This window comes from Solanum verrucosum, unplaced genomic scaffold (genome assembly GCF_900185275.1).
Source record: "Solanum verrucosum unplaced genomic scaffold, falcon-dt-bn FXZP01000176.1, whole genome shotgun sequence".
NCBI lineage: Eukaryota > Viridiplantae > Streptophyta > Magnoliopsida > Solanales > Solanaceae > Solanum > Solanum verrucosum.
Window position 1 is genome coordinate 3,000,557 of NW_026020412.1, and position 27,576 is coordinate 3,028,132.

The 27,576-nt window shown below is 34.7% G+C and overlaps 1 pseudogene; it reads right to left on the reverse strand.

Annotated features, from left to right (window-relative positions):
- Positions 1–396: 396 nt before the first annotated feature.
- On the reverse strand, positions 397–27,326 carry LOC125840686 (cyclic phosphodiesterase-like; annotated as a pseudogene).
- Positions 27,327–27,576: the final 250 nt, after the last annotated feature.

Below are 27,576 nucleotides of genomic sequence, written 5' to 3' on the forward strand. Positions count from 1 at the left end.
AATAACCAATAATGAAGAAAAATATTACTATTTGAGAAATATCATTATATCAATAATAAAAAAAATATGATTTAAAGCAAAAAAGGATCAAAAACCACAAAAAAAAAAAAAAAAGCCCAAGGTGTATTTTTTTACACTTGGAGCTTGCGCTCAAATTCTAGGACTTACGCCCTATAGATCTACGTCTTCAATTTGTGGCCTGGGCTTTTTTCGTACGCCCCGTCCTGAGACTCATCGGGGACTCAACCCAAAAAATGTTTTTAAAAACACTGTTTAGAACTAATACAAATTTTAACATTCAATTTTTGTTAAGCAAGTTAGAGCCAACTTTCATCTTTAATCTCGAGGCACAAAATTGGTTAATTAGTATTTTATTCAAAAAAAGTACGTAGAATTTCACAAACAATCTACATGTGCAAGGCGTGATATCTGGAAGCTCAAATTGTCAATGCTCTCATCAAGGATATAAGCCTTCTCTTGAGCTTTCTTCTTTTCTTCATCCGTCAAATCGGCATATAGAATGCTCATATGAGGCATATATGCTGCATGGTCATAAAAACTGAGCATCAGCAATAGAAAACCTAGCTCTCCTGTGATGGTCGAGGTGCACGCAAGCTGATCCGGACACTACGACTAAATCATAAAAATGCCAGAAAATATAAAGAAAGAATGTATATCTTACGACATGAGCTGTTGTAACCAAAGCTGCTGCAGCAGCGTGCGCTAGCCTCCACAACCTGGAAGAAAGGAATTTCATGTCACTCCTCAGCAACACAACTTAAAAGTGATCATACATTAAAAGAACAAAAACCATGGTAAAGAATAAGTAAACTTCTATAGTTCCTAACTAGGGAACAAACAAGGTACAAAGGAGTGTTGATTCAGCGATTGTAAGCGCTTAATAAATGACTCAGCGAGGCCGTTTTGAGTATGAACATGAGCTACATGATGTTCAACTTTTATCCCTATTGATAAGCAATAATCATTAAAAGCTTAGGATGTGAATTCTCCAGCATTATCAAGGAGAATTGCCTTAATGGGATAATCTGGAAATTGCGCCCTTAATCTTATTATTTGTGCCAATAATTTTGCAAACACCAGGTTGCGAGATGATAAGAGGCAAACATGAGACCATCTTGAAGATGCATCTATTAGGACCATAAAATATCTAAACAACCCACTAGATGAGTGAATAGGTCCACAGATATCCCCATGTATATGTTCTAAAAATTGAGGAGATTCAATGTTAATCTTCATTGGTGATGGCCTAGTAATCAATTTGCCCTGACAACAAGCAGCACATGAAAATTCATCACTCATAAGAATCTTCAGGTTCTTTAATGGATGTCCATTTGAGTTTTCAATGATTCGTCACATCATTATTGATCCAGGATGACCTATTCGGTCATGCCAAAGCACAAAAGTTTTTAAGTTAGTAAACTTCTGATTTACGATGGAATGTGTTTCAACTGTACTTATTTTTGCATAATATAAGCCAGAAGATAAAGTTGATAATTTCTCCAACACATATTTCTGGTTTGAGATCTTGGTAATACCAAGGTATTCAACATTCATTTCATTCATTGTCTCAACATGATATCCATTTCGGCGAATATCTTTAAAACTTAACAGGTTTCTTGGGGATTTAGAAGAGAACAATGCATCTTCTATAACAAGTTTTGTCCCCTTAGGCAGAAATATAGTAGCTCTTCCGGAGCATTCTATTAAGTTCGAATTACCAGAAATTGTAGTAACATTTGCTTTTCTTCTAAGCAAGTAAGAGAAGTATTTCTCATCTTTGAATATGACGTACGTTGTTCCACTATCAATTACACAAATATCTTTATGATTGATCATTGATCCAAACGAAGTTTGGGGCATATCCCTATCTTCTTCAAAAACAGATATAAACAAAGTAAAATATTATTATTAAACAGGGCTATTATATTTACAAGGATTAGAAAAAAAAACATAAACATACCAACTAATACAAACAAACAGAAAAAGAAATTATCTAGATTATCGTTGTATCGTCACTGATCGTTTTTCCTTCAGGGAATACAAAGAAATCAGCTATATCTAGATGTATAGGCTCAACATTATCTTCAGAGATGAAGTTTGCTTCTGCATTATTATTCATCTTATGTATAGGCTCAACATTATCTTCAGAGATAAAGTTTGCTTCTGGATTATTATCACCCTTTTTCAAGGATGCCTGATAGAGCTGAACCAGACGCTTAGATGATCGACAAGTACGCAATCAGTGCCCCATTCCTCCACATCTATGACATACACCTTCTGAATTTTTCTTTTGTATCACTTCTTGTCTTTCACCCTTCTTTTTATATTGCTGGTCATTTTTTGGTGCAAGACGACCATCATGATTATAATTTATTTTACGACCACGACCATGACCAGAGCCACGACCACGATAGGAACCACGACCTCTTTCTCGTTGGTGATAATTTGCCTGATTCACTTCGGGGAGTGGCACAGAACCAACGGGCCGACTTTCATGATTTTTTTATCAATAGGTCGTTATGTCATTCAACAATAAGCAGATGTGAAAGTAATTCAGAATATTTTTTAAAACCCATTTCTCGATATTGCTGCTGCAGGAGCATACTTGAGGCAGGAAATGTGGAGTATGTTTTCTCAAGCTTATCATGTTCAGTGACCTCTTCTCCGCATAAATTTAACTGTGATATAATTCTATACATGGAAGAATTATATTCAGTTATACTTTTAAAGTCTAGTAACCTCATATTAAACCAATCATGACGCGCCTATGGAAGAGTGACCAACTTCAGGTGGTCATATCTGTCTTTTAAATTATTCCACAGTATATGGGGGTTTTTAATAGTGAGGTATTGCATTTTCAACCCCTCGTCAAGATGGTGGCGCAGAAATATCATAGCTTTAGCCCGATCTTGGTTGGATGTCTAATTATTATCTTTAATGGTGTCTACCAGACCCATCGCATCCAGGTGGATTTCAGCGTCTAGTATCCATGATGAATATCATTTATCTGATATATCCAAGGCAACAAATTCAAGTTTAGAAATATTAGACATTTTTTAGAAAAATAAAATTCTTACCCTTTTTACCTATTTAAAGTAGCTCAAGTTGGCAGAGTCTCGTGCTGATAACGTGTTATAAAATAATTACTTAATAAACTTAAGATTAACACACTTAAAAAGGAGAACAACGGCGAGAGTATAAATGAGACCGCTTTTATTGATGTACACTTTTGGATGACAATGTTTAATGGTGTTGGTTGGTATGGCTATATACCAGTGCTACATTTTCTTTTCAAATAAAAGTGGAATACTCCTGTGCAAGTACAAACTTCTAAAAACGATGAGGAAAATTAAATAATAATTGAAGGAAAATAGTGAAAAGACAAGTTTGTCCTCACCATAGGTATGACTAGGGGTCTCAAATGGGGAGGTTGGGTTGAAATTGAAGATATTAAAATGGGTTAAAATAGAAATTGGGTTGGGTCCTAACCCGTCCAAATTGACTTTGGGCTCAAATGAATTAGACTCGAATGGGCTTAAAAACGGGTTGGGTCTTTACCCGCCTAATTTGATCCACTTAATTTCAATAATTTTAATATATTTTTATTTAAGTTTTATAACCATAATTTGAATTTCAACTCAAGAATTTCTTTTTAAAAAAGTTATAAATGGATAGATAAATCCTAAAATATATAAAATAAATAATAATTCATACTTTAAATATAGGAACATATATTATATCAATCCAAATAAAATGTTTTAAAACAAATTGAAATCAGAGATTAAATTGGATGGATTGAATTAGACGAATTACCTATATTTGGGCTATTTTTTATAAGAAAAATTACATAACTAACTAACATATACTAATTAATTATGTTTCATAACTACAATTTAATTTAATTATAAAAAAATGGTTATAATTGAATAAAATGGTTATATGGTGGGTCCTACGTTTTGTATTAAAATATGTTAGTTCTCTTTCATCTTTTTATACAAATCGAAATGCACTCTCTCTTATCACACCCACTAATTTATCCTAAAATCTCTCACTTCCCTTAAATAACTTAACGAAATTATAATTCAAATCAAAATATTCAATCATCCTATTTTGAAAACTATAGCTACACAATCCAATATTGTATAATTATACAACTAAATTTATTAAGTATATTGTATACATATATTTATTTAAACTATGTTTTATTTGTATAATATTTCATAATTTTAAGACACATACAAGTATGTTTTATATCCTTCAAATACAAGTATGATATATGTAACAACTTGTTTGATTTATACCACTCAATTTATACAAAACATAAAATATATAATTTATTCATAAACATATACAAACCACTATACATCATATTGTTTATACAAATTGATATACTTCAACTATAATTTTTTTTGTAAACTTGATTGAATCATTTACATATACAATTGTTATATACAATGAATCATATTATTTTCGTCAAGAAGAAGAAGTTATATTAGATAAGGAATTCTAATTAAATATAATAACCATGAATTAAGAAATTGTTTTCCTTTTTCTTGTAACCAAAATTGTTGCATCATTTAAGGAAACTTAATAAACAATTTATATAATCAATTAAAAAATTCAAATTATATAAACTCGTCAGTTTAGCCATTAAAACTATAGCCAGACTACATAAATAGAAAACTCTAGCTAAAGAGGCCTATTATGTTTCACATCTTAGCTATTTATGAAATTTTCCCTTTTTTATATCCATGGGTATGACTTAACTAACATAAAGTATGCCATCAATATGTTATGCATGCAAGCTATGACCTAACTACTCCTCCATCATATGTTTTGCATACATGCCATCACCTAACGGTATCATGAGCCTATATAAGACTATGAGTTTAGCATTCACTTTTATCAAATTAATTGACATAAAAATGAAAATCTACTCTTTGATATTATTACTAGTTATTAGTATAGTTCACGTGGATAGCCAAAGTAGCCAATATGATCACATACAATACGTATTGCAGTGGCAGGCTACATTTTGCAGAATTCAAACTTGCAAAAGTGCTCCATAACTTGAATTTACAATACATGGTCTCTGGCCCTCGAGGCTTGATGAAAAAACCTTGTATCAGAAGCGTCATCGCGGTCTGTCAGGGAATAGTTTTATATATCAACAAGACATAAAAGTAAACGCCGTCGTAAGTTTTGTTTTTTTAAGCTCATAATACAATTTTTTTAAAAATAATTCCCACAAATTTCTTAACTTTTTCATGATGATATGATATGATAGAGTAGAAAATACTCATTTTTTAAAACATATTTTTCTATTATTTATTACTCATATATAGAAGAGGCTAGGGAAGCAAATAACATATATTGGGCCGTTAGCAAGGGTTTTAATATTTAGTATATTATATATATATATATATATATATATATATATATATATATATATAATATATATATGGTGTAAATGATCTTATAATTGTTTTTTGTTTTTTGCAGATGGAAGTTGATCACTCATTGAGGGATAAACTCCGAATTATTTGGCCAATTTTGCAAGTTGGCCGTCTCGATGAGTGGTTATGGATGCATGAGTGGAGGCAACATGGCTATAGTATTGAGGGTGTACTCGACGTAACTGATTACTTCAATGCATCAAAAACGATAAATGAACTGATGATTAGTAATCTAGTTACCTATTTAAAAGATCAAGGAATAAACCCTAAACCCATCAGATCACAAAGCATATGAGATAAATAGGATAAGATTGGCTATAGCCAGTCTAGTAAGAGGAGATTATACTAATGTATACATCTCATGTTATATGAATGTGACTAATCATCTACTGATTCTAGAGATAAAGACTTTGTGTGAACCGTAGATTCGACGACTTTATTAGTTGTCAAACCACTCAAAATAACCTTTGTCAAAGTCATACCGAAATCTTCCTTCCTGTCTCTTGGTTTTTATATTTTCATATATTCAAAATAAATTTTAAAAAAATTATGATTATATGGTGTGTATTATATTTGATTGTCTCTCTTTATTATTTTTCTTTTCCTGTTAAATTAATTTTACTGTTGATAGCATATCCATGTCAGCCTACTTGTACTAAAGTTGACGATTTTCAATACAAAATCAAGAATATGTTTATCACGAAAGAGGTGTTCAAATTCAAGCCCAAAAGAAAGAAGATTGGGCTACACGAAGCCTAATAAAAGAGTCCAAAAAGCTAAACGCTTAAAGTCAAAAGTTTATATTTTAAAAGTTTCCTAGTTTAAAGATTTCCTAGTTTAAAAAGTTTCCTAGTTTAAAGTTTTTCTAGTTTAAAGTTTCTAGTTTAAAAGTTACCTAAGTTTTCCTGGTTTAAAGTTTCCATAAAATATATAGGGATGGATTTTATTATTTATAGAGCGACATGATTAAATATTATTTGAGAAGTTTTCTCTTCTTTACACCTTTTGGGTGGTGACTATGGATTTATTTTACAACCTTATAAGAACTATTTTTTAAGAGGTAAGATTAATTCTTAATTTGATATCTTTGGTTTCTATTAAAGAAAGTGATTAGTCTTATACTAATTGTTGTCTCTAATTTCTTCGTAATAGGGGGTTTAGATCACTTTTGATCTAAGTTCTTGAATTGACTCTATTAGTATCATAATTAGTCTTAATCCGTTAATTTTGAATACTAAGATCAATTAGGGTTCTTAGCACTTTATCTTGAAATTGGGGGTTTTATTCTTGAATTTCACATATCTTTCGATCTTTGTCTTTAATCTTTATAATTTCGCTTCCACATTATTTTCTTGTTTATTCTGGTAACCCGATTCTTATCAACTGTCCTCAAGGAGCAACCCTCCATTGTTACTGTCCTCAAACTCAAACACTGAACCCCATTTAATTTTGACTTCGATTAATCAAACCTTTCAAACACAATATCCAAATTACCTTATTTGAACAAGCTACGGATGAATGCTTCATATTTTGGGTTCTATAGAGCAAAATGCAATTTATAATTGGAGCAAAATTCTTGATACTTTCTTAGTTGGATGGTAAGGTGATTTTGGTTTTATTTGATTTTCATGTCATGGTTGTAAATTGGAAGGAAGATTGCTCTTTCCTTTTTTCTTTTTCTTTTTTTAATTTATACAACGTATTTTGAATTTCGAGGATCAAATTTATATTGCGTTTGAATAAACAATATTAAGGTTTTTGAAAAATAAATTATATATATCTTAGAACTACATAAAAAATAATCTAAATGTATAACTAATAATTTAACAATTTTTAAAATATACGAATAAATTTGATCCAATTTATTTTTTACTTTAAGTCTCGAAATTTGATCTAAATTATATAAGTTGAGATGGTGAGAGTATTATTCTTTTAATGAAGTTATTACTCGATTATTCTTAATTTTTCAAAAAAGTTTTAGTTATGGTAACCAACTTTTTAGTTGAATAGCTTTACATTAAATGGGAAAACCCCCATAAAGGAAAAATTAGCTATATAGTCATAATACCTAACATATTTAGTCAAAACAACAACACTTTAAAATATTTATTTAAATGACAGAATGTCAATATTTTCAAAAATAATTTGTATTCACATTTTATTATTTATATTTCCTTTTATTAATCAAAAGAGTCCATAATTGGATCAAATTCTAACCAATAACAGATTAAAAATAAAAAACAAATACAAAACTATCCATTAATATCTTCCCACATCTTAGACGTTTCCCACCTTTCACGTTTCTCAAATAAAGTTTTTATTTTCCCCCAATTTTCACGTTCTAAGATTCTCTTTCTTCAAGTTTTTTGCTCACATTGAAACACAAGGTATTCAAAGCTCGATTCTTCAACAAAATCGGTGGATTAATTCAAGGGATTAATCGGTTGGTAAACAAAATCTAGAGATTAATTCAAGAAATTTTGAATTTGGTAAAGGTAATATCGATTAGTTATTTAGGTTTCTTTTGATTTGTTTTCAATATCACCGTCTATGGTTTTATTTAGATTTGTACATATTACGAATTTTCAGTTTTTTTATTTATTTTTTATTCAAGTTTGTTTACATATTCATCTAATATCTATGTATTTCAAATTTTTAGTCGTTTAAACAATTTTTTTCAATTTTTTTCTAATTTCGTTTTAATATTTCAGAAATTCCTCCAAGACGTGATTACTAGCATATGAATGGTGGTCAGAATCTCTTCATGGTATTAGCCCTAATGGATCTGGGATCAATTTCAATGGCCTCATTAAAGGTGCCACAAGTTTCCCCCAAGTTATTCTTACTGCAGTTGCTTTCAATAGAACTTTGTGGCATTAGATTGAATCGGCTATTGCAGTTGAAGCAAAGGTTATGTACAATACGAGATTCATTCCAATATGGATGCTAAATTGTATGTCAAATTGATCTGTAGTTCTTGAAGAATGATATTTGTATTCATTTATTTTTTTCACAACGTAATGTATTTTTTCAGAATTTTGTATCTTTTTTCCAAATTGTATTAATTCCAATATGTATGATATGTGTATTTGTATTCATTATGATTTTCATGTTTGGGTTTGTATAATGACATTTGTATTTCTTTATTAGTTTGTATTCATTCTAATAAGTATGCCAAATGGAATACAAATTATTAAAATTTCGTTGACAAACAACTTTGGAAGAAGAATTCCGAACTCGAATTTCGATATAATCGGTGTTCTCCAAAACTGAAACTTTCTTTTTTTATTATGTTTTCATCATAATTGTATACCAACAACTTTTGCATTTTATGTGCTCACTTTACCATTCAAATTAAAACTTAAAACTGATATTTTACTTTCATAGTGAAAACTAAAAATTGTATCCGAGTGATCAAAAATGTATTACATAACTGCCAAATATATTTTTCTTTTATTTATTACAAAAATGTTACTGATGGTATCCCAATATAATCTAATCATTACATATAAATACGAATTAAGAAAGGATACAAACTTATTTGTATTCATTTTGCGTTTGAAATACAAAATGATATTAAAATACATAATTATTTTTGAAATACAAACTGAGCTAAAAAAATAGTTACTACAATTCTAAAGTGAAATACTAATAAAATAACAAAATTGGATATTGTAATATAAATACAATTTTTTTTAATACAACTTATTCTATGTTTTTCGAAAACAATATTTTCAGTGAAATAATAATAATATAACAAACAGGAATATAAATACATTTTAGTTTGAATACAACTTAATTGTATCCAACAATCACTACAAGTCAACAAAAATATGTATACAACCACTAATTAGTTGATGTTTTTTACTCCATAGTTGTACGCTGTCCAGAATTGTTATATTTGTACCCTATATTACATAACATCCGTAAAAAGTTAAAAATCCCAATACATACAAAGATTTCACTGATTTATCAAAAAAAAAAAAACAAGTATACTCGACATATGCAAATATCTCATCCAAACAAGAAAAAGAATCGAAAAAAAATACCTGATTGTTTTTCGATTGTTCACTGGATGCGACAAATTTATAGTCCTCAATTTTGAAAAATTTTGTTTAAAAAAATATGTCGTATTCAACTTGAAGAATCTTTGAAAGTTATAAGATGAATGATTCGGAAGACAAACTAAATTATTTTTAAAAATTAAAAATTGATGTTCTTAAGAAGAAAGAAAAAAAAGCCTCGACAGGAAGAAGGAGATTTATAATTTTTTTCAAAAGGTAATTGATTTGTATTTAAAACCTTTTTTACCTTTTTTGAATTTTTTTCGTTCCATGGTTTTCTCTTTTCTGTTATTAATCAAAATAAAATAAATACATAACTAATCCATTAACAAACTAAAATAATGACATTTTAAATAAATAATGAAACTGTTGCTAAGGAGTCCCACTAAAAGATAAAATATTGTTATTTTGAAAATTTTCCCAATAATAAATCCAAATTCAGTGTCATCTTTTAATCTAATATTTGGTGGTTGATATTTGTGTTAGCGTTCGATTAAATTTAGATTCATGTTCAGTTGAATATCAAGTATCAAAGAGAATCTCTTTAGCAAAATCTCCCAGTCCCTCTAACAAAGGCAGCCTAATACTCGAGGCTCGAACCAAGACCTCTAGTTTAAGAATAAAAAGAAAACTTACCATTCCAAAATAATCCTATCTAGTCCAAAGAGAACTCAACGATTATCTTAAACAAACATCAAAGTTCAAAGAGAATCTCTTTTTTTTTTCTTTTGTTTCTCAACACAATGTCCACTTGTGTTGGAATAACAACTAAATCAAAATTTGTGCCAAAAAGTCTCTCAATCCCTTAACAAAGGCAACCTCATATATAAGGCTCGAACCAGAAAACTCTCGTTAAAGAGAACCTATCGATTGGTACTCCATAGAGCTAGGTTGGACTTGTATTATGAAATTGTTGACAACTTAAATAAAGACCAAAAAAATGGCAATTGCACGCTTTATATGGTTGTATAACAACTCCTGGAAGTTTTGCAAAAACCTAAAATATACAGAAAAAGGAAGCCCCAACAGCACAGTTCTCATGTATAAGACATGAAAAAGACTTGAAAGTTGCTGGCAATGAAAATTAAGGTAAAGATAAGGTACGCCACATTTTCTTGAATAAAGAGTTTCAGCTCGTGGAGATTTAACAGTGTCGTTAGAACTAGTTAGGGAAAGGGAACGGATTGTACAGTTTCCATATAAAGCCTGTGTATATAGAATGTAAATAAATGCTATTAAAATGAAATAGGTTATTTGATTGTTACAACATTCAACTGTTGAGATCGATGATTAAATTTGTACGTCCTACTCTCTAACCCTCTTCATTTTTTACCCATTATATAAACATTGAGGTATTTTTGGACCTCAAACCATTAATTGATGACAATTTTGTGTGGTTGACGAGAATTTGCCCTTTTTTCCAAATATAAAAAGAAATTATTTTATATGATATAAAAGATTGTCACGTGAATTAAGAGTTGAGTGTAAAAGTTAATAGTCATGAAACTTACAAGGAAAAAAAAAACATTTCCCCTTGTTTAGTTCCGTTTCATATGCCAAATACCCAAGTAATATTGTAATCATTTAAAATTTATTAAATATAAATTTATAAAATGATTCGGATTATATTAAATTCATTAATATATTAGTCCAAATAAATATTATGGATTGATATAATTGAGTTAATTATTTAAATTCAAAATATGAATTTAATTAAAGCCCGCTCCATAAAGCCCATATGCCATGTCACTTAAATCTGATTGGCCGAAGGAAATCCTATTCCAATCACAACTCCCCTATTTTAAAACTATAAATAGGGGTCTTCATAATTCAAAAAGAAGACAGAAAATTCTAAACAAGAAGCTAGAGAAACTCCGTGGTACAAACGCCATAAAATTCTCTATAAAGCTACAAGTTTAAGAATTCAAACATTTAAGTTCAAGAACGATCAAGATCAAGACTATCAGGTTCAAGAACAAGCTCGAAGCCCTTGAATTCAAGCAAAAGTCAAGATCAAGATAAAGTTCAAAGTTCAAATTCATCAAAGATTCAAGATCAAGCTTTAAAGCCCTTGAATCATATTTGAAAAGGCGAATTCAGAGAAATCATAGAGATTGTAACACTCGCACTTTGAAATAATAAATACGATTGTTGCTATAATTTTCCGTTCTTGATTATTGTTTTCTCGACGCGAAGTTTATTGTCTACAAATTCTGGCACGCCCAGTGGGACAATCTCTACCTCTCATCTCAACTTTTCAAGCATCAAACAACATCGAGATGACTTCCATGAAGAACAACTCTCGATCAACTGCCTCTAAGGCCACTAGCTCCAAGTTCTTTACTGAAGTTGAAGGCATTCTTGATGTTACCTTTGGAAGTTTCGGAGTTGTTACGAGAAACAAAGCTGCTACGCTAGGACAACAAACACTACAAGTGTCGTCCGCATCAACTCCTGTTTTTGGGTCTTCAACTCCAAAAAGAGAGAGTTCCTCCACAAATGCTTTAGAAGGAGGAAACAATATTGCTGAAAAGATCAAGAAGACATTGGCTCTACTTGAGCAATCTGGTTCCAAGAATTCTACCACAAGGGAGAACTATGATTCAACTAACGAATCACCTCCACGTGCATCGCGTAATGTGAGTACGCTGAAGATCAACTTACGCGACAATCCATGCTACTCTCTTACATCTCCAATGATCATGCAAACAATGGTGGCTGTTAATTCTTCCTCTGAGGAACAACTCGCAAATCTGACGAAGTTAGTTGAAAGATTGACAAAACATGTACAACACCAAGAGTCTAGAATCGATAAGTTGATGGATCGAATGGAAGGACTTTTAGATGGAGAAGCGAGTCATGCACCCGGAAAATGTGTTGAAGTTCAAGAGATCGGAGATCCTGCAAAGAAAGCACCGATTGTTAATAAGATGTCAGTTTCTTCTGAAGGGATGATCTCTCTCGATCGCTTGAAGGTGTTCATTGAAGGCACTATCAAAGATAAGTATGAAGTCTCCACCAAGTCTTCTCATATGTATGTCAAGCCATACACTGCAAGAATTGATAACTTAAAAATGCCTGCTGGTTATCAACCTCTTAAATTTCAACAATTTGAGGGTAGAGGAAATCCGAAGCAACATGTTGCACACTTTGTGGAGACATGTAATAATGCTGGAACATATGGAGACTATCTTGTCAAGCAATTTGTTCGGTCTCTAAAAGGAAATGCCTTTGATTGGTACACATATCTTGAGCCCAATTCTATTGATAATTGGGAGCAACTAGAGCACGAGTTTCTCAATCGATTCTATAGCACGAGGCGTACTGTGAGCATGGTAGAACTCACAAATACTCGCCAAAGGAAGGATGAACCGGTTATAGATTTCATAAATCGATGGAGGAACGCGAGCCTAAATTGCAAGGATAGGCTTAGTGAAGCTTCTGCAATTGAAATGTGTATTCAAGGAATGCACTGGGAGCTTCTTTACATCTTACAAGGAATAAAACCAAAATCTTTCGAAGATCTAGCTACGCGCGCTCATGATATGGAGTTAAGCATGTCCTCTGCTGGAAAAGATATGACTTATATCCGAGACCCTCGCAAAGGAAGCGACAAGCAGGAACCCAAGAGATGGAGTAAATTTGTGCCTAGAAATGACAATAAAGAATCCATGAATGTTAATGTGTCGCCTGCGAAGATCACTACGAATGAGGGCATGAAGCAAAATGTGAGAACGGCTTTCCAAGCACGTTCAAATCAAAAGTCGACACTAAGGGAGATGCAAGGAAAAAAAATATCCCTTCTTGGATTCTGACGTTTCTGAGATTTTTGCTGAGTTGCTCGAGTTAAAACTCATTGACTTGCCAGAGATGAAGCGACCTGATGAGGCGGGAAAAGCTGATGACCCAAATTATTGCAAGTATCATAGACTTATGAGTCATCCTCTTGAAAAATGTTTTGTCTTTCAGGATAGAGTGATGCGATCGGTTAACGAAAAGAAAATTGTCCTTGATGATGAGAAGATTAGTTCTAACAAAATCTCTATCACATTGGGCTCGCTCGATCCGATCCAAATATATATCTCTGAAAAACATGAAGAAGAGCTATTGGATCAAGATAAATCTCAAGATGATATAGATAGTGACAAAGGCTGGATTCTTGTGACTAGGCGAAGACGCCACAAGTCAAGCTTACGGAAAGAATCGTCCGAGCAACCAATTAGAGGGAAAATGGTGAAGAAATTGGAGAAGCAAAAATCAATCCAACGCCCAAAGAGGGCAAAAGTAGAAGTGTATCACTTCCAAAAACCCCGACGTCCTGTGGCTCTAGAGGAATTCTTACCAAGTTTGTTCGACATAAAGTCTACTCAAGACAATGTCGAGGCATCATGTTTCAATGCTGATAAAGCAGAAACAACGAAGGTGCCTTCTACTAACAAAGAGGAAACATCTCCTAGCGATGATGAAAAGGAAACAAGGGAAATCTCGTCAATGATGACTCCCTCACTTTCTGAAAAACCTATTGAACCTTCTTCCCATGAAGTACATGCATGTGATACAAAAATCACATTTACAGATAATGATCTTCTGTTTGGTGAAACATTACACAATCGTCCTTTGTATATGGTGGGTCACGTGCTAGAGAAGAAGATAAATAGAATCTTAATAGATGAAGGATCTGGAGTCAACATTTTGCCTATCCACACATTGAAGGAACTTGGCATCACGATTGGAGAACTTAGTGAAAGTCGTCTGTTGATACAAGGATTTAATCAAGGGGGGAAGAGGTCCATAGGCTCTATTAAATTAGAGATACACATGGAAGATTTGCGATCAAGCACATGGATGCATGTGATTGACGCAAAGACGTCATACAATATATTATTTCGCAGGCCTTGGGTACATGAGAATAGAATTGTCTCATATTCTTACTATCAATGTTTGAAATATCTTGAAGGCGGAATTGAAAGGAAGATAGTTGCAGATGATAACCCTTTCACCGAAGTTGAGACACATTTTGCCGATGCGAAATTCTATTTGAAAAGTTATGTTGTTAAAGGGTCCAAGTCTAATGATGTAAAACCAATCATGTCCGATAAGGTCATAAGCAAAAGAATCGATGTAGCTGTTGAAAAGGTAAAAATTGACACTAAAGAACCTTGTCCCAATCTTAATGAAGGGAAGATCATGTCTTCGAAGAAAAAGCTGACTTCTGGACTTCGCTATGTTCCAAAAGTAAAGAAAGAAGAAGATCAATCATCTAACCTTCAAGAAAATGCATTGAGAGGGTTAACTCTTCCTATAAGACGGATCGATGCAATAAACTTTCCTCCGAAGTTGCAAGGAAAGTCAATCGCTCAAAATCAAGTGCGAGATATGACACTCCCCACAATTCGCACAAGAAAAGGTTTTGATCCCAATGCTTACAAGTTATTTGTGAAGGCTGGGTACAACCCTAATGAGCCATCAATGTTAGGGAAACTTCCATCAGATACAACTAAGCAAGCACGTGAAGGCCTAGGCTATAGCCAACCGCCGCCAATTCGCATTTTCATAAGAAGGGCAAGCAATAACCATAAAACTTTTGAAGATGATGTTGCTACTCCCAACAAAAAGCCTTCCGTCTTTGATCGACTTGGAGAATCACCTGCAAGAACCTCTGTGTTTGAGAGGTTAGGTCCATTGAAGAAAAATAAAAATATGAGAAGTTATTTAAAAGTTACAACGCCTGCTTCACATTTGATTCGAACGGATTTCAAAAGTTTGATTCCTTCTAGAATGAGGCGGCGGGTGGAACTTATGGTTTCGTGTAAAGAAGAACTCAAGGCAAAGGCTCACACTGTGGTTTACACCAAGGAGCGCGAGGAAGATAAAGAAAGTGTAGGCTCCTCAAATCATGTTACAATCCAAAATGAGTACGATTCTTTGCCTCAAATGAAAATTGATGAAGAGTTAGAAGATGTTGTCTGGTGTTGTCATATATCTGTCAATGACAATGATCCGTTAGAAGAGGAAGATGCTAGAGATGCTCCACCGGAACTTGAAGAAGGAGTAAAGACCACAATAGATCCTTTGAAAGAAATTAACCTTGGCACTGATGAAGACCCAAGGCCGACTTACTTGAGTGCCTTTCTAGAAGTTGATGAAGAAGTCGCTTATATGAATATACTCAAGAATACAGGGATGTCTTCGCTTGGAGTTATAAAGAAATGCCTGGATTGAATCCTAAAGTAGCGGTCCATCAGTTGGTAGTCAAAAATGGTTCTCGTCCTGTTAAGCAAGCTCAAAGACGCTTTAGGCCAGACTTGGTTCCATTGATAGAAAATGAAGTTAACAAACTCATTGAGGCAGGCTTTATTCGTGAGGTCAAATATCCTACATGGATTTCAAGTATTGTTCCTATGAGAAAGAAGAATGGTCAAATTCGAGTATGTGTTGACTTTAGAGATCTTAATAATGCATGCCCTAAAGATGAGTTTCCTCTTCCCATTCTGCAGCTGATGATTGATGCCACCACTGGTTATGAGGCGATGTCGTTCATGGACGGTTCTTCTGGCTATAATCAAATCCTCATGGCTCCAAAGGATGAAGAACTCACCGCATTTCGCACACCTAAGGGTATTTATTGCTACAAAGTGATGCCATTTGGTTTAAAGAATGTTGGTGCCACATATCAAAGGGCTATGCAAAATATATTTGATGACTTGCTCCATAAAAATGTTGAATGTTATGTTGATGACTTGGTGGTGAAGTCGAGAAGGAGGGGTGATCATTTGAAAGACTTAAGAATGGTGTTTGAGTTACTCCGAAGATATCAACTAAGGATGAATCCATTGAAATGTGTCTTCGAAATTACTTCTGGCAAGTTCCTTGGCTTTATTGTGAGACATCGAGGAATTGAAATTGATCAAGCCAAAGTTGATGCAATATCGAAGATGCCTGAGCCTCGAAATATTCATGAGTTAAAAAGTCTCCAAGGAAGGTTAGCCTACTTGAGGAGATTCATCTCAAATCTAGCGGGAAGATGTCAACCATTCGGTCATCTCATGAAGAAAGGTGCTTCTTTTAATTGGGATCAAACATGTAGCGATGCCTTTAAAAGTATCAAATCGTATCTAGCGAAACCTCCAGTTTTTGAAAGCCCCTATACCTGGAAAGCCATTGATACTCTACATTGCGGCACAAGAAAGGTCTGTAGGAGCCCTACTAGCTCAAGAGAATAGTGAAGGCAAGGAAAACGCTATTTATTACTTAAGTAGAACGATGACACCGAATGAGCTGAACTATTCGCCAATTGAAAAGTTGTGCTTGGCACTTGTCTTCTCAATTCAAAAGATGAAGCATTATTTTCAAGCGCATGTTGTCCGCCTCATTTCTAAAGCAAATCCCATCAAGTTTGTTATGTCAAAACCTGTCCTTAGTGACCGACTAGCAAGATGGTACCTCCAATTCCAACAGTTTGAGATTGTGTACATCCCTCAGAAAGCTATGAAGGGACAAACATTAGCGGATTTCTTGGTAGACCATCCGATACCCGATGATTGGGATTTAACTGATGATCTTCCTGATGAAGATGCGATGTCTATTGAAATTCAACCTCCTTGGAAAATGTACTTTGATGGGGCTGCACATCGTGGCGGAGCTGGCGCTGGCGTAGTGTTCATCACTTCGCAAGAAGAGATTCTACCATTCTCCTTTACTTTGAAGCAATGTTGGTCTAATAATGTTGTTGAATACCAAGCATTGATACTTGGACTTGAGATGGCCGTCGACATGAAACAATTACACTTACAAGTCTTTGGTGACTCTCAATTGGTGATCAACCAACTCTTGGGGAGTTATGAGGTGAAGAAGCCCAAATTGCGTCCTTATCATGGCTATGCCCAAAAGTTGATAGGATGGCTTGGAGATGTAACCCTTCAATATGTGCGTAGAACGGAAAATAAGAAAGCTGATGCATTGGCTGCCCTGGCTTCAACTCTAACCCTTCTTGATCAAACACAAGTTACTATTTGTCAAAGATGGATAGTACCACCGCCAAATGAGGAATAATATATAGAAAATGAGCTTGAGCATCTCGTTGTTGTTTCTGAAGCCGTAAAGGAAGATTGGAGACAACCCATTATTGACTACATATGTTATGGGATACTTCCGGAAAATCCAAGGAGAAGAACTGATATTCGTCGTCGTGCACCTCGCTTCCTTTACTATAAGGACACATTATATAGAAGATCATTTGAGGGTGTACTAGTACGATGTTTGGGAGAGGAAGAGGCAATTCAAGCTCTGCAAGAAGCACACTCAGGAGTATGTGGATCACATCAATCTGGACCGAAACTCCACTTTCACATAAAAATGATGGGGTATTATTGGCCAACCATGGTGAAGGATTGCTTAGATTATGCTCGGAGGTATGATGCTTGTCAATTTCATGCAAATTTCATACATCAACCGCCTGAAGTATTGCACCCAACTATCACATCTTGGCCATTTGACGCTTGGGGATTGGATGTTGTGGGACCACTACCAAAATCTTCTGGTGGACACTTGTACATCTTGGCTGCAATAGATTACTTCTCAAAATGGGCTGAAGCTGTCGCTCTTAAAGAAGTGAAGAAAGAGAATGTTGCAAATTTTATCTGAGTGAATATCATCTATCACTTTGGCATCCCTCGCTACATAATAACAGACAATGGCAAGCCATTTGATAACAAGTTAATGAACAAATTTGTGATCTCTTTGGTTTCAAGCAGCGTAAATCTTTTATGTATCATGCGGCCGCCAATGGTCTTGCCGAAGCATTCAATAAGACTCTATGCAACCTCCTAAAGAAAGTTGTCTCCAAGTCCAAAAGGGATTGGCATGAAAGAATGGAAGAAGCTTTGTGGGCATATAGGACAACATACCGCACACCAACTCAAGCAACACCATATTCACTTGCTTTCGGAGTTGAAGCAGTCCTGCCACTCGAGCGTCAAATACCTTCTTTAAGACTTGATATTCAAGAAGGGCTCACTGAAGAAGAAAATGCTCGACTGCGTCTTGCTGAGTTAGAAGCACTTGACCAAAAGAGGCTAGAAGCCCAACAAAACCTTGAATGTTATCAAGCTCGTCTATCTCGTTCTTTCAATAAGAAAGTTCGCTTGAGGTGTTTCCAAGTTGGAGACCAAGTTCTTGCTGTAAGAAGACCCATCATTACTTCACACAAGTCTGGGGGCAAAATTACCTCAAAATGGGATGGACCGTATGTTGTACAAGAAGCATATTCACATGGTGCTTACAAGCTTGTTGATGCAGATGGCGTAAGGATTGGTCCTATTAATGCAAAATTCCTAAAGAGGTACTACCCTTGAAGTAAGATAATGCTCCTTAAGGTACGAGCCTAAACTGCATGTCACTCCTGGCCCGCAAGAGTATAAACTGTGTACGGTACAACAACAAAAAAAATCACTCAATCCCCCAGAACTACGTTGTGACTTGATCTTCTTTACTAAGGTACGTAGGCGCTTAGAATATATCCTAAGTTCAGTTGCATGAGTGTCAAAAAATCAAATCTTCCCACTTGATCTGTCACATGACAGTCATAGCGACAAGTATTTTGTTTTATTTTTGTCTCATCAAACTTTAGACTTGTACGAAGTATTGATGGGTCAATGGAGGGGGCAAACCCTTATAAAATATGAGTTTCTTTAATAGCACGCTTGAAGTCTTTAAATTTAGCCAAGTGTGCAAGTTGAAGTCTTTAAATTCTTCGAATTTACAAGTTGAAGTATTTGAATCCTCTAAGTATACAAGTTGGAGTATTTGAATCCTCTAAGTGTGCAAGTAGGACTTCAAGTATGTAAGTAGAAGTCTCCAAATCCTCCAATTGTGCACGTCGTTGAATTTCCATGTCGTAAGGTGGACGAGGTTTGTCCCTTTGCACCTCAAGATAGACTTTTCGCGAATTTATCCTTAAATGAATATTTAAATTTCCATGCCTTAAGGTGGACAAATTTGTCCCTTTGCACCTTAAGCTGGCCTTTTCGCGGATTTATCCTTAAGTGGATCTTTGAATTTCCATGCCTTAAGATGGACAATTTTTTCTTGCACCTTAAGTTATTTATCCTTAAATGGATCATTAAATTTCTATGCCTTAAGGTGGACGAGATTTATCCCTTTGCACCTTAAGCTGACCTCTTCACGAATTTATCCTTAGATGGATTATTTTTTGTATGTCGTACACAGTTTATACTCTTGCGGGCCAGGAGTAACAACAAAAAATGGCATGCCTTAAGGTGGACAAGATTTGTCCCTTTGCACCTTAAACTGGCCTTTCTCCGGGTTTATCCTTAAAAGGATCTTTAAATTTCCATGCCTTAAGGTGGACAAAATTTGTCCCTTTGCACCTTAAGCTGGCCTTTTTGCGGATTTATCCTTAAAACGATCTTATAAAGCCTCAAGCAAGTGATCTTCAATGCGGGGACGTTAAACACATCCCTTCACACCTTATGGTTAAGTATTCGGGACATGGTAACGCCTTGAGAGTAGAATTTTTTTTCAAGGCGGGGACGTTAAACACAGTATTTTAGTAAAGCCTCAAGTTGGTTAAGTATTCGGGACATGGTAACGCCTTGAGAGTAGTATTTTTTTCAAGGCGGGGACGTTAAACACAATATTCTAGTAAAGCCTCAAGTTGGTTAAGTATCCGGGACCTTGTAACGCCTTGAGAGTAGTATTTTTTTTCAAGGCGGGGACGTTAAACACAGTATTCTAGTAAAGCCTCAAGTCGGTGATCTTCAAGGCAGAGACGTTAAACACATCACTTCACACCTTATGCTTAAGTATTCGGGACCTTGTAACGCCTTGAGAGTAGTATTTTTTTCAAGACGGGGACATTAAACACAGTATTCTAGTAAAGCCACACAAATCTGAAATTTTCAGCATGACAGAAATTAAAGTTAACTTCAAAAATCATCTAGAAAGATTCTGAAGGTATTAAATCTTGAATTTTGGATTTGTTGTAGACCTTTGTGTCTAGATTCGAAATAATCAAGCTGCTTGTGATTTCGTCGTTCCTACATCAAGACATCAGAGTTTTAGTAAAGGTGCACAACTCTGAAATTTTTAGCATGACAGAATCTAGAGCTAACTTCAAAATATCTTCTAAAAAGATTCTGAAGGTATTAAATTCTGAATTTTGGATATGTTAGAGATCGAGAAGTCTAGTTTCTAGAAAATCAAACCGTTCATGATTTTGATTTTTCTACAATGAGATATGAATTTTCTACGACAGACATGTCAAGCTGTAGAAAAGTGACGAAAATCAGAAAAAGAGAGGGAGATTACCTTGAATTATGCCTCTTTCGTCATAGGCTCGTAGCTCACAATCTGTAATTGAAGATAAAATTGTGGAGATAATGTGTCTATTTATAGATGTCATATGGTGGGAATAACATCATTCTCCTAGTTCAGTTACAATTTCTTTTTGGCTAGGGCAATAAAATATGTATATAAATATTGAAATTGAGTAGGATTACAATTCCTAGTTCAATTACAATTCTTTTTTGACAAAGATAATAAAATATATATATGAATATGAAATTGAGTAGGATTATAATTCCTAGTTCAATTATAATTCATTTTTTTAACTAAGGCGATTGGTCACTTCGAATAAAACTAGGAAAGGTTGGTGGCGTTGAAATAATTTGTTGCCTAATCCTTGACAAATTTGAAGACATGAAACGGTGGCTCTATAACAATTAATCCTATATTAGAAAAAAATAAAGGAAGATTAAAATGTGGGCCCTTAAATTAGCTCCCTCCGTCCAAAAGACCATCTGAAGTATATGCCTAAAGTTTTGGCAGTATAATATGTATATATATATACTTTTAATATTGATTGAAATCTTCCAAGCAATCGGTGAAATGTTAAATAAATAAATTGCATGGATTAGTTTATTTTATTTGACTCAAGATCAATTTAGTAACCGGTTAATGCTTCAAGCCTAGTCTTTAAAAGATAAAATATCTCGACAAGACTTGAAGCAGGGGAGCATTTGTAATCATTTAAAATTTATTAAATATAAATTTATAAAATGATTCGGATTATATTAAATTCATTAATATATTAGTCCAAATAAATATTATGGATTGATATAATTGAGTTAATTATTTAAATTCAAAATATGAATTTAATTAAAGCCCGCTCCATAAAGCCCATATGTCATGTCACTTAAATCTGATTGGCCGAAGGAAATCTTATTCCAATCACAACTCCCCTATTTTAAAACTATAAATAGGGGTCTTCATAATTCAAAAAGAAGATAGAAAATTCTAAACAAGAAGCTAGAGAAAATCTGTGGTACAAACGCCATAAAATTCTCTATAAAGCTACAAGTTTAAGAATTCAAGCATTTAAGTTCAAGAACGATCAAGATCAAGACTATCAGGTTCAAGAACAAGCTCGAAGCCCTTGAATTCAAGAAAAAGTCAAGATCAAGATAAAGTTCAAAGTTCAAATTCATCAAAGATTCAAGATCAAGCTTTAAAGCCCTTGAATCATATTTGAAAAGGCGAATTCAGAGGAATCATAGAGATTGTAACACTCGCACTTTGAAATAATAAATACGATTGTTGCTATAATTTTCCGTTCTTGATTATTGTTTTCTCGACGCGAATTTTATTGTCTACAAATATACTTAAAATATCAATTTATATTATCTTTGCCTAGTTATCAAGGTAATAAATTTCCTAATTAACTAACGAGACCAATTTAGGATTAAATATAGTACATATTTCTAGACTGAGCAACCTCAATACCTAGAAAATACTTCAATCTGCCAAGGTCTTTAGTGTGGAAGTGCTTAAAGAGATGTTGCTTCAATTTGGTGATACCATCTTGATCATTACCAGTGAAAACAATATCATCAACGTACACAACCAAATAGATACACCGATTTGGTGCAGAATGCCAATAAAACACAGAGTGATCAGCTCCACTACGAGTCATGCCAAATTGTTGAATAACTGTGCTGAACTTCCCAAACCAATCTTTAGGAGACTGCTTCAGACCATAGAGTGACTTACACAATTGACATACAAGGCTACTAGACTCTCCCTGAGCACCAAAACCAGGTGGTTGCTCCATATAGACTTCCTCCTCAAGATCACCATGCAAAAAAATATTCTTAATGTCCAACTGATGAAGAGGCCAATGACGAACGACAACCATAGATAGAAAAAGACGGACAGATGTTATTTTAGCCACAGGGGCGAAAGTGTCACTATAATCTAGCCCAACTATCTGAGTATACCATTTGGCAACAAGGCGAGCCTTAAGCCGATCAACCTGACCGTCTGGACCAATTTTGACTGCATAAACCCAATAACAACCAACGGTAGATTTACCTGCAAAAAGAGCGACAAGCTCTCAAGTACCACTTTTATGCAAAACAGACATCTCATCAACCATAGCCTGCCTCCATCCAAAATAAGAAAGTGTTTCACCTGTAGTCTTAGGAATGGAAATAGAGGACAAAGACGATACAAAGGCATAATGGGGTGATGATAGACGATGATAACTCAAGAAGGTATAATGAGGGTTAGTATTTCGAGTGGATCGTATACCTTTTTGAAGTGCAAACGGTTGGCTAGGAGGAGGCAAATCCGCAGTATGAGCAGGGTCTGGCGCATGACGTGAATAATCTGGGACTAGCGCTAGCCGCGGACGGTGATGATAAGTTAGGAGTGGTGGCACTACAACTGGAGATGTAGAAGTAACTGTAGATTCCTCAAAAGTTGGTATAGGTAAAACCTGGGGAATGGGTAAGACCATAGATACATCAGGATGATCAGAAGACGTATAGTAAGGCTGAGACTTAAAGAATGTAACATCAACGGACATAAGGTAACGATGAAGAACATGTGAATAACAACGATACCCTTTTTGAACTCGAGAGTAACCAAGAAAGACACATTTGAGGGCATGAGAGGCTAATTTATCTTTCCCTGGGGATAAGTTATGAACAAAACATGTGCTCCCAAAGACACGAGGGGGGATAGGATAGAGATGTGACTCAGAAAATAATATGGAATGTGGAACCCGATTCTGAATAGAAGATGAGGGCATTCTATTTATTAAATAACAAGACGTAAGAACTACATCTCCCCAAAAAACGCAGCGAAACATGGGATTCAAGGAGAAGAGTACGAGCAGTCTCAATAAGATGCCTATTTTTCCTTTCTGCTACACCGTTTTGTTGAGGGGTGTATGGAAAAGTAGTTTGGTGAATAATGCCTTGGTGAGTCATGAACCCCTGAAATTGGGAGGATAAGTATTCTAAGGTATTATCACTACGAAAAGTACGAATAGAAACACCAAATTGATTTTGTATTTCAGCAAAGAAACTTTTGAATATAGAAAATAACTTAGAGCAATATTTCATTAAGAAACCCCAAGTACATCTTGAATAATCATCAATGAAACTAATAAAATAACGAAATCTTAAGGTGGAATTGACTCTACTAGGACCCCAAATATCAGAATGAACTAATGAAAAAATAGACTCTGAACGACCCTCAGTACTACGTGAAAATGTAGCACGAGTGTGTTTCCGAAGTTGACACGACTCACAATCTAATTTGATAAACTAGACAAACTAGGCACCATCTTTTACAGTTTGGATAGACTCGATTGTCCCAAACATTTGTGAATTAGATCTGGGGAATCTGTAACGGAGCATGCTTTCAAGGAATTTGAAGAGGCAAGGTAGTAAAGGCCTTGTGATTCATGTCTTGTTCCAATCGTCTGTCCCGTACTGCGGTCCTGCATGAGAAAAAGTCATCAAAAAAAGTTATACTACAATGTTGAGCCTTCGTCAAACGACTAACAGATGCTAGATTAAAAGGAGAACCAAAGACATAAAGAACAGAGTCTAGAGTGACAGAAGATAGGGGTTTGGCTTTTCCAACCTCTTTTGGTTTTTCTTGGATCCCATTGGCTAAAGTAATAGCAGGAAGAGACTGTGAATAAACAATATCGGACAAAAGTGATTTATTACCAGAGATATGATCAGAAGCCCCTGAGTCCATGACCCATGATCCAAGAGTACTAGACTGTGACACACAAGCAAAAGAATTACCCGTAACAGAAACATCAGGTTGTGCAAGCAAAACTATTTGTGGAGACATTTGTTTATTTGCACGATACCGAATGAACTCATCATATTCTGTCTGAGCAATATGAGCATTATTGGATGGTTGATTAGGTTGAGCACCATATGCTACTGGTGGAGATGTCTGTTGACTTGCGCGATTTCGAATGAACTCATTATATTCCTTAAGAACAATAGGATCATAACTGGGTGGTGGACCATGTAAAATATAACATATATCACGAGTGTGTCCAGGTTTATGACAATGACTACACTTAGATCATGGTTTCCCAAAATGCCCTTCTCCTTGTCGATTCTCCATAGAATGGTATGCACGATTTTATGTGGTTTGAGATGCGAGAATAGAGAAGTCAACAATGGGTGATGAAACTTCTTTGTGACTGGGAGGTGCAGCAAGACGAAGCAAACGAGAGAATAATTAATTAATTGAGGGAACTATAGGACTGGCTAGAATCTGGTCACACACAAATTTATGGTCAGTTGGAAGTCCAGCAAGTGTAAGAACTAGAAACAATGTCTGCCTTTGCTCTTGTTGCTTTTCCACATTTGTAGTGATAGGCATCAACGTTTCAAATTCCTCCATGACTGCCTGTACTTGTCCCAAGTAAGTAGACATATCGGATTCTTGTTTCTTTAAGTTGGTCATCCAAGATATCACATTATAGAATCGAGATATGTCATTAGTGTATAAAGCACGTGCCTTTTTTCAAACTAAATAACATGTCTGGAATGGGCGAAACAAGGGCATCAACTTAGAATCAATAGAGCGCAAAGGAGACTACATACTTGGGCATCCACTTTCTCCCATTGTGCTTTGGCTTTTGCACTTGGTCACTAGACTTTGTCTTTTCATCTACAACGCAAGCATTGTTTGTTAAGTGATCTTAAACACCTTGACCCTTGCACCACAACTCAACTAAAGAAGCTCAAGCTAAATAGTTTGAACTTCCCATTACTGGTTCTGAAGTGATTGTAAGGCTTGAACATCTAATCCCGTATTTTTGGAGCCAAAAACATCACACCCGAAAGACATTTTTTGAAATTTGACTTGAAAAGAGCCTGGAAACTACCGGAATCTACTCACAGTGGCCTGAAAATTTTGATTTCGCAGGGAACTTGTCGAAAATTGCCTGAAAATCACCAGAACCCTAATTTCAGTGATCGGATCTAGAGAAAACTAAATGGGTTCTGGTCGGAAATACTGGGCGACCCCAACAAAAAAAAACAGCTCGAGACTGGAGCAGCACTCACGCTCCAGCGCGTGAACAAATCTCGCCGGAAAACTTCCACCTCCGAACGGCGCGTGAGGGCACGTGAGGGGTTGTTTTCCAGTGGATCTGCTTGGGGTTCGATCGCCTGAGCTTCTCGAGCCTCGTGATGGTGTTGTCTTTCGCACAACACCTTCAGAACGAAAAATGACACAAATCAGTCTCAATCGTTATCGTTGGAATTTGACGCGGTGACTTGAAGTATTTCACCAATGCTTTGATACCATGTGAGAAATATATGAGAAAAATATTATTGAATTATGTATCTAAATGTTACATTGAGACCCTATTTATAGACAATACATTGAAATCCTTTTGTAACTAGGATTCATATTCCTATTCTTCTTCCTATTCTAAGTAGGAATATATATACATATTTCTATTCTAAAACAATATGATGATTGAAGTACAAGAAATCAACATATCGTGAATAGATATTGAGGTACAAGGAATAAAACATATAGTAACAAAACAATACGATTATTGAGGTATAAATAATCAACACATCGGAACAAAAATCAAGGCACTATGAATCAACATATAGTAATAAAACAATACGACAATCAAGGTATAAAGGATCAGCATATCGAAACAAAAACTAAGGCACTATGAATCAACATCTAGTAATTAAACAACACGACAATCAAGGTATAGAGGATCAACATATCGAAACAAAAACTAAGGCACTATGAATCAACATATAGTAACAAACATATACTCACAAAGCAATAAGATAATCGAGGTATGAAGAATCAACATATTGAAACAAAAACCAAGGCACTATGAATCAACATATAGTAACAAAACAATCAAGAAACAACGAATCAACACATCGGAACAAAAACCAAGGCACTATGAATCAACATATAGTGACAAAATAGTACGATAATCGAGATACAACGAATCAAACAGATAATAACATAAATCAAATTAAGGACAAGAAACTACACAAGTAATACTACGACTACAACTAATAATTCAAACAATAAAAAGATTAATTTTTTTTAACCTCATTAGTTGGGTGAAGCAAAAGATAAACACACTGATAAAAAAAGTCCCAATATCAACTTTCTCCACATTAACACTATACACCTTCTTCACCCCTTCACATCCTCTTCGAAACTTGTCACGTGTCTCCTCCTCCGTCAACCTCACCACTCCGACGACAGTCACGTGAGGTTCAAATTGGGGCCCACCAAATTCCGATCTAAGACCACTCATCAATTTCTTAACCCTAACACTCACATCTTCCGATGGAATCGCCTAAACTGAATAAACTTCAGTTTTGTTGGTGTCTGCTTCGTTGAGTTGTACACTCTGCATTGGATCTGGTACTGTGAGGATTGAATGAAAGAGTAAAAAAATGGCGAGTCCAAGAAATGAAAGGAATTTGATTATGAAAATGTTATTGAGCATCAAGAAGATGATGATTAAGGGATTTGAGAAAACCCATTTTTAAAAAGTTTTGATTTTTTTGTTTAGAGGTAATGGTTGAGAAGTTGATGGAATATTACAGGTTTTTTTTTATTATCGTAGAGAAGGTGGAAAATGGCATTATGTTCAACAAGTGGGGTATATGAATTTTTTAATTTTATTGTACATGACAAATTAG